Source organism: Argiope bruennichi, chromosome 5 (assembly GCF_947563725.1).
Source record: "Argiope bruennichi chromosome 5, qqArgBrue1.1, whole genome shotgun sequence".
NCBI classification, from domain to species: domain Eukaryota; kingdom Metazoa; phylum Arthropoda; class Arachnida; order Araneae; family Araneidae; genus Argiope; species Argiope bruennichi.
In genome coordinates this window covers 53,281,515-53,289,498 of record NC_079155.1, presented here as the reverse complement: position 1 = coordinate 53,289,498, position 7,984 = coordinate 53,281,515, and the positions used below count along the sequence as shown (strand labels likewise).

General features: G+C 39.7%; 3 non-coding genes and 12 pseudogenes across 3 annotated transcripts; all 15 read right to left on the bottom strand.

Annotated features, from left to right (window-relative positions):
- Positions 1–5,210: 5,210 nt before the first annotated feature.
- Positions 5,211–5,329, bottom strand: LOC129969896 (5S ribosomal RNA; annotated as a pseudogene).
- A 69-nt stretch (positions 5,330–5,398) lies between these two features.
- Positions 5,399–5,517, bottom strand: LOC129969819 (5S ribosomal RNA). Its single transcript, XR_008784661.1, has one exon. It is a non-coding gene; the product is annotated as a 5S ribosomal RNA (ribosomal RNA).
- A 67-nt stretch (positions 5,518–5,584) lies between these two features.
- Positions 5,585–5,703, bottom strand: LOC129969855 (5S ribosomal RNA; annotated as a pseudogene).
- A 69-nt stretch (positions 5,704–5,772) lies between these two features.
- Positions 5,773–5,891, bottom strand: LOC129969909 (5S ribosomal RNA; annotated as a pseudogene).
- A 67-nt stretch (positions 5,892–5,958) lies between these two features.
- LOC129969902 (5S ribosomal RNA) lies at positions 5,959–6,077 on the bottom strand (annotated as a pseudogene).
- Positions 6,078–6,143: 66 nt separating this feature from the next.
- On the bottom strand, positions 6,144–6,262 carry LOC129969926 (5S ribosomal RNA; annotated as a pseudogene).
- A 68-nt stretch (positions 6,263–6,330) lies between these two features.
- Positions 6,331–6,449, bottom strand: LOC129969733 (5S ribosomal RNA). Its single transcript, XR_008784574.1, has one exon. It is a non-coding gene; the product is annotated as a 5S ribosomal RNA (ribosomal RNA).
- Positions 6,450–6,515: 66 nt separating this feature from the next.
- LOC129969935 (5S ribosomal RNA) lies at positions 6,516–6,634 on the bottom strand (annotated as a pseudogene).
- A 68-nt stretch (positions 6,635–6,702) lies between these two features.
- Positions 6,703–6,821, bottom strand: LOC129969854 (5S ribosomal RNA; annotated as a pseudogene).
- Positions 6,822–6,890: 69 nt separating this feature from the next.
- On the bottom strand, positions 6,891–7,009 carry LOC129969908 (5S ribosomal RNA; annotated as a pseudogene).
- Positions 7,010–7,076: 67 nt separating this feature from the next.
- LOC129969901 (5S ribosomal RNA) lies at positions 7,077–7,195 on the bottom strand (annotated as a pseudogene).
- Positions 7,196–7,261: 66 nt separating this feature from the next.
- On the bottom strand, positions 7,262–7,380 carry LOC129969925 (5S ribosomal RNA; annotated as a pseudogene).
- A 68-nt stretch (positions 7,381–7,448) lies between these two features.
- LOC129969805 (5S ribosomal RNA) lies at positions 7,449–7,567 on the bottom strand. Its single transcript, XR_008784648.1, has one exon. It is a non-coding gene; the product is annotated as a 5S ribosomal RNA (ribosomal RNA).
- A 66-nt stretch (positions 7,568–7,633) lies between these two features.
- Positions 7,634–7,752, bottom strand: LOC129969934 (5S ribosomal RNA; annotated as a pseudogene).
- A 68-nt stretch (positions 7,753–7,820) lies between these two features.
- On the bottom strand, positions 7,821–7,939 carry LOC129969853 (5S ribosomal RNA; annotated as a pseudogene).
- Between the last annotated feature and the right edge of the window lie 45 nt (positions 7,940–7,984).

Below are 7,984 nucleotides of genomic sequence, written 5' to 3'. Positions count from 1 at the left end.
TAATTTTTTAAAACATGCTTTCGGATTATATTATTTCACATAATTCATTTTTATATCGTATTAAAATTCATGAGTATAGCTTTACTTTGATATTAATTTTAATTCCATTCACTTTTCTCAACTTTTAATGAAGCTTTTAGATACTTTTAAATTTATACATTTGATTGCCTTAATACTACTGTATTTCTATTCAAGTGAGCCAAAAATATAATATAATATATAAAGCATACTTCTAAATTCTACGTACGAACTTTATAGAGAACTATGTGTTTGTCCAGAAACAATAACAGTAATGAGATTTAAATATGATAACAGGGTCCCAAATGCCGCCCTCAAATAATAAAGAGACATAAAGACAAAAGAAAGGGCAAAATACAGAAAACAATATTAAGCACTTTATTACACAAAGAATACTGACCGCACTCGATGCAATTTAATTTAGGTGGACAGAAGAGAACCAGTGCTTTCCGCATGATATGGTTGTTGGCAAACAATGTGGGCCAAAATAAATTTAAATATAATAATGTTATGATAAAAAATAGTGCTGAAAAAAAAATGAAACGCCAACAGTTCACGGCGTTCCCACCTAGTCACCCTCCGAAATACTGATCGCGCTCGAACCTGCTTAACTGCAATGATCGGACGAGAACCGAAGCTTTCAGCATGAGATGGCCCTTGGCAGATGCTCTACGCAACAATAAATTTAAATATAATAATGTTATGATAAAAAACTAATGCTAGGAAAAATGAAATGCCAGCAGCTTGCGGTGTTCCCACGTGGTCACCCTCCGAAGTACTGACCGCGCTCTATACTGCTTAGCTGCGGTGATGGGACGGGAACCGTTGCTTTCAGCATGATGGCCATTGGCAAACGCTCTGCACACAAGTAAATTTAAATAACAAAGAAAATTTGCAATCTGCTAACGCAAATTTCAAGTTATCATGCGAGAACATTTTTTTGATCACGTGAACGCTTTGAATATCTATAAAAGACGGCATGCTTGGAGCGAGAGCTCATTCCTTCCACCCTAAGTAATCTACCGACATATGATATAAACGACACCTGCAACAAACGCAGACCTCGCTGTGCCCTTGCAATTTAAATTGCAGACAAATAATACATAACCCTTTTTTTTCCCACACACAAGAAAACAATACTTCCAAACTAAAATAAACCATGTATGATGCACTGTAATTACTAAGGTCAGTTTCATATCACTCCAAAGTTAACCATTTTTAGATTTACGGATGGTGGGGCCTGCGGCCCCAATGAGCCGTAATCCCTCTCAACAAAGAAGAGCTCATTCCTTCACGAACACCCGGCTGGACGAACGCCTCTTGATGCTTATAAAGGCTAATCATCATCATCTTCTTCTCAATCAATATCTCCAGTTCTGACTAATAAATCTGGTCCGCATTCTAACCTTTGGATCATTGTCTTCTGATGGAATAGGTGCACGAACTTGCATTTTCCCCCAAGGAATTTGAACATATAATGGCAAATGAGAACTAAATGCACTTTCATATATATTGCACGTTCTTACAATATTTGTCGAAAATATGCAATCTATCGTCGTGGATGGATATTTGTGGAATCGAATGGATTATTACGTAATTTCAGATAGTAAATATTTTCGATTATGTCACAAATTCTTTTCCTTTATGAGTATTAACATCCAAATTGAAATTTCGCGCCAACACTGTTTTGTAATCGATAGGGTTGACATTCAAGCTGTCCTGAATAGTGTCGAAAATATCATCGCCTGAGGATCCTGATTTTGCATACAAAACAGCTAGACGGATTTTGGCAACCATGACGTGAATACAGTATCGTAATTTGGAAACACATCTACGTCATCCACCATACTTTGTAAATTTTTTTTCACATAAATAGATACACCACTGGGTTTTCTTTTTGAAGCATAACTTATTAAATAGTAATGATTAAAATCATCCAGTGGAAATTTATCTTTAAAAATCGTCCATGTTTCTGAAAATAACAGAATGTCACTACTCATCATGCACGGATCTGCAGCAATATCTTCGTAATGAGCCTTCAGTGACTATACATTATGGTACATGATTTGCAGAGTATTGGGATCGTTGTGCTGCTGCAAAAATGAAAATTTTGGAATGGCAGAGTTTGCTTTCAGTCGTTTCATTTCTTGAAAAATTGGATTGTCCTCTTGTGGAGGTGGTGGTTTCGTGTATTCACCTAAAATAAACAGGGCTTTTGCACTTGTGACTCTCGACAATGTGACATATTGCAGAGGTCGTGTTAAATTGGATTTAAATCCGATTGCAACTTCTTGAAAGGTTATTCCTTGTGATTTGTGGATTGTCATTGCTTCAGCCAGAATTAGTGAAATCTGGCTTCGACTGACTGAGATTGTGTTTTTATTTTACAATAGATTACTTTTTTCATGCGATCGATATGTGCCCAGTTTAAATTGATAAAGTGATAAAGTTTTGAAGAGCGTAAAGAACAACTTGTCTTCGCTTTTCTCGACCAATTTCTTTTAATTTAAAATTTTTAACCAAACACGCTTTGCCTCTTTATTGTTCGATCCTTTTACCGAACAAATTTCAATTTTTTTGCAACAATCCCAAGGCACCATTGACCAAATCATCTGCAGAATCAATATTATGACAGCATATATTTTGCACATATTTTAAATTTGATTTAATATTCCAAGTTGGCCGTTTTAGTTCTATCAAAATTTTTCACTTTTAAAAGAACTTTTCTTTTTTCCTAGGGGCATTACCTGAAACAGAATCATATGCTAGATTTTCCACAATATCATCCTATACAGAATTAAGCCTCAATTTATTTTCCGAATCCACATCACGATTGGAATGATACAGTAATGTTGCCGTTGTAGGTACTTCTTCAAGCATTGTTTGCTGCTTTTTCAAAATGTCATCATGTAAGTCTGTTACATTTGCCATTCCGACTCGATTTAGTAGTCATCCTTTTGACGCATGATTTCGTTCAATTCGTAATACTGGACTTGATGCCAAACATTAGAACTCAACTGCTTTAAACTTTTGTCTATTTAAAAATGAAAGTATCCGTTACGGGTGGTAGTTGTTTAAATTCTCCAAAGTGCAAAACGTGAAGTCCTCCAAAATCTTGGTCATTTCCCTTAAACAATTTTAAATGTGCATTCACTTTCTCGTATATGTTTGCGCCTCTCGAATATTTCATCGAAAATTACTCATTTCAAGTTGATAAATTTCACAGCATACTCGTTGATGCTAGTAGCGCACAAATGAGAATCTTTTGAAAATCCTATTCCCAAGGCATGATGAAGTGTTTCACCTTTAATATTTGATGCGGCTTTACCCGTCGGAGCAAGTTTAAATACTGTAAGTTGAGTTGGATCTTGGTCAGGTTTTTCAAGCATTCTTATCAAAATTTGTAAGATAACGTCGATTAAAAAGATTTTCCGGTGCCGGCAGCTCCTTCAATCATTATACATAAACGTTCATTTGGCTTTGTTCGCAAACGATTTTTCATATGATTTATGAGATCCCGTTGCTTCAAGTTGCAGTTTCTGAGTAATCCCCTATATTTTTCATCGGGATATTTATTTACTGGTTGAAACATTGAAAATTCTCTTCCATGAAATGTCTTCATATCAAAAGAAATATCACTCAATAATTCATTTTCGTCATAGTTCAATACCGGTTCAAATTCAAAGAGTGAATCCTCTTCAATTTCGGCGTCGCCTTCCTTGTCAATTCTTGATTTTTCCAACTGCATCATCTTTTCCTCCAAATCTAAATCTTCATAGGCTACAAACTCTTTAAGATTGATTAGTTTCGTGTCAAGATTCGCATTGTATAATTGCTTAAAATCTTTACATAAAATGTCCTCTTTTTCATTCCGTCAGCTCGTAAAAAGTATAATTTTCTCCCGATAATATTCGTCTTCTTCATGAGATTTTTTAAAGTTTTGATACTGAATCACTTTTGGTTTTGTGCTACGCTTTACATAATTTTTTATCTGTAAGTAACTTCATGTTTTACTCTTTCCAAATATTTCGCAATTCGAACCAGGCAGTGAAACTTGCCTAACATTCTTGTTCGAGAATTGTCGAACGTGCCATATAATAGTCTATAATATTCAATTCATACACATCGTGGCTGCTTGGATCCAGTTTTTTCAAATGTTCCTGCGATTTTACCATTCTCGTTCTCTCCTCCTGTCTGAATGTTGGAATGAATATAGTGTCTTCAGACATTTTACTCATCGGTAATTCCAAAATTGACCAAGTGTCTTCTTGAGCCCTAATTTCAACTGAATTTAAAAACAGATTGGCGATCGCTGTCAGACATTCCTTCAAGTATAATTTTTGCGTTGAAACTGCCTCAATGCAATTACGAAGGATTCTCAATAATTCTCGTCCAGATTTATTAATATAGTCGACCAAATAAGCTAAAACGGCATATTCATCCAATACAAACTGAATATTCATATTGCTTTGAATCAAAGACAAAATTTTTGGATTGTAACCGTTAATTAGCACATAGTCCACATTTCTTTTGAGAAACACCGTAGGGCGATTGATTTCAGAGCGAATAGCAAGGAAATATTCATCATATGACATATTCAGGTGCTGTAAAATCTCCTAAAACTTCGCGCCCTTCATTGTTACTTTTTTTTGTTCCAACTCGGCTAAAAATTCCCGAACCATTTAAACTTTTTAGGGTCGCATTGCTCGTCATCCATAGCTAATGGAAGTAAAATACGAGTTCGATCCATTGGAAAGAATGGTATATTGAAACGATAGTATTCATTATCGCTCCTGCGTGATTTTTTCTTACCTATGTCTTTGGAGTATAGAAAACAAATGATTTAAAGCACATATAATTAATTTATCGATGAGATTTTCAACCTCTAGTGCGTTTGTTCCTTCATACCGTGGTGCATCTTCAAGCCACAACAAAATGTGGTAATATGGGCTACCTCGCTGTTGAAATTCAGTTCTCTGATAAAAGTGCTTTATCTTAAAGTTAAAGAAAGGACCTTCATTACAGTTGAAAGTTTACCACAACTCTTTCATTTTGTGCTCGAAATATTATGCGCAACGAGAATCGGACGAGAACCGGTGCTTTCAGCATGATATGGCCGTTGGCGAACGCTCTGTGCAAAAACAAATTAAATATATGAACTTTATGTTAAAAACTAGCGCTGGAAAAAACAATGCCAACAGCTCGCGGTGTTCCCACGTGGTCACCCTCCGAAGTACTGACCGCGCTCGATGCTGCTTAACTGCGGTGATCGGACGAGAATTGGTGCTTTCAGCATGATATGGCCGTCGACAAACGCTCTGTGCAAAAACAAATTTAAATGTAAGAACTTTATGTTAAAAACCAGCGCTGGGAAAAAAAATGCCAACAGCTCGCGGTGTTCCCACGTGGTCACCCTCCGAAGTACTGACCGCGCTCGATGCTGCTTAACTGCGGTGATCGGACGAGAACAGGTGCTTTCAGCATGATATGGCCGTTGGCAAACGCTCTGTGCAAAAACAAATTTAAATATAAGAGTATTATAATAAAAACCAGCGCTGGAAAAAAATGCCAACAGCTCGCGGTGTTCCCACGTGGTCACCCTTCGAAGTACTGACCGCGCTCGATGCTGCTTAACTGCGGTGATCGGTCGAGAACCGGTGCTTTCCGCATGATATGGCCGTTGGCAAACGCTCTGTGCAAAAAGAAATTTAAATGTAAGAACTTTATGTTAAAAACAAGCGCTGGGAAAAAAAATGCGAACAGCTCGCGGTGCTCCCACGTGGTCACCCTCCGAAGTACTGAACGCGCTCGATGCTGCTGAACTGCGGTGATCGGACGAGAACCGGTGCTTTCAGCATGATATGGCCGTCGGCAACGCTCTGTGCAAAAACAAATTTAAATGTAAGAACTTTATGTTAAAAACCAGCGCTGGGAAAAAAAGGCCAACAGCTCGCGGTGGTCCCACGTGGTCACCCTCCGAAGTACTGACCGCGATCGATGCTGCTTAACTGCTGTGATTGGACGAGAACCGGTGCTTTCAGCATGATATGGCCGTTGGCAAACGCTCTGTGCAAAAACAAATTAAATATAAGAGTATTATAATAAAAACCAGCGCTGGAAAAAAATGCCAACAGTTCGCGGTGTTCCCACGTAGTCACCCTCCGAAGTACTGACCGCGCTCGATGCTGCTTAACTGCGGTGATCGGACGAGAACCGGTTTTCTCAGCATGCTATGGCCGTTGGAACGCATTCTGTGCAAAAACAAATTTAAATATAAGAGTATTATAATAAAAACCAGCGCTGGGAAAAAAATGCCAACAGCTCGCGGTGTTCCCACGTGGTCACCCTTCGAAGTACTGACCGCGCTCGATGCTGCTTAACTGCGGTGATCGGACGAGAACCGGTGCTTTCCGCATGATATGGCCGTTGGCAAACGCTCTGTGCAAAAACAAATTAAATATAAGAACTTTATGTTAAAAACCAGCGCTGGAAAAAAATGCCAACAGTTCGCGGTGTTCCCACGTAGTCACCCTCCGAAGTACTGACCGCGCTCGATGCTGCTTAACTGTGGCGATCGGACGAGAACCGGTTTTCTCAGCATGCTATGGCCGTTGGCAAACGTTCTATGCAAAAACAAATTTAAATATAAGAGTATTATAATAAAAACCAGCGCTGGGAAAAAAATGCCAACAGCTCGCGGTGTTCCCACGTGGTCACCCTTCGAAGTACTGACCGCGCTCGATGCTGCTTAACTGCGGTGATCGGTCGAGAACCGGTGCTTTCCGCATGATATGGCCGTTGGCAAACGCTCTGTGCAAAAAGAAATTTAAATGTAAGAACTTTATGTTAAAAACAAGCGCTGGGAAAAAAAATGCGAACAGCTCGCGGTGCTCCCACGTGGTCACCCTCCGAAGTACTGAACGCGCTCGATGCTGCTGAACTGCGGTGATCGGACGAGAACCGGTGCTTTCAGCATGATATGGCCGTCGGCAACGCTCTGTGCAAAAACAAATTTAAATGTAAGAACTTTATGTTAAAAACCAGCGCTGGGAAAAAAAGGCCAACAGCTCGCGGTGGTCCCACGTGGTCACCCTCCGAAGTACTGACCGCGATCGATGCTGCTTAACTGCTGTGATTGGACGAGAACCGGTGCTTTCAGCATGATATGGCCGTTGGCAAACGCTCTGTGCAAAAACAAATTAAATATAAGAGTATTATAATAAAAACCAGCGCTGGAAAAAAATGCCAACAGTTCGCGGTGTTCCCACGTAGTCACCCTCCGAAGTACTGACCGCGCTCGATGCTGCTTAACTGCGGTGATCGGACGAGAACCGGTTTTCTCAGCATGCTATGGCCGTTGGAACGCATTCTGTGCAAAAACAAATTTAAATATAAGAGTATTATAATAAAAACCAGCGCTGGGAAAAAAATGCCAACAGCTCGCGGTGTTCCCACGTGGTCACCCTTCGAAGTACTGACCGCGCTCGATGCTGCTTAACTGCGGTGATCGGACGAGAACCGGTGCTTTCCGCATGATATGACCGTTGGCAAACGCTCTGTGCAAAAACAAATTAAATATAAGAACTTTATGTTAAAAACCAGCGCTGGAAAAAAATGCCAACAGTTCGCGGTGTTCCCACGTAGTCACCCTCCGAAGTACTGACCGCGCTCGATGCTGCTTAACTGTGGCGATCGGACGAGAACCGGTTTTCTCAGCATGCTATGGCCGTTGGCAAACGTTCTATGCAAAAACAAATTTAAATATAAGAGTATTATAATAAAAACCAGCGCTGGGAAAAAAATGCCAACAGCTCGCGGTGTTCCCACGTGGTCACCCTTCGAAGTACTGACCGCGCTCGATGCTGCTTAACTGCGGTGATCGGTCGAGAACCGGTGCTTTCCGCATGATATGGCCGTTGGCAAACGCTCTGTGCAAAAAGAAATTTAAATGTAAGAACTTTATGTT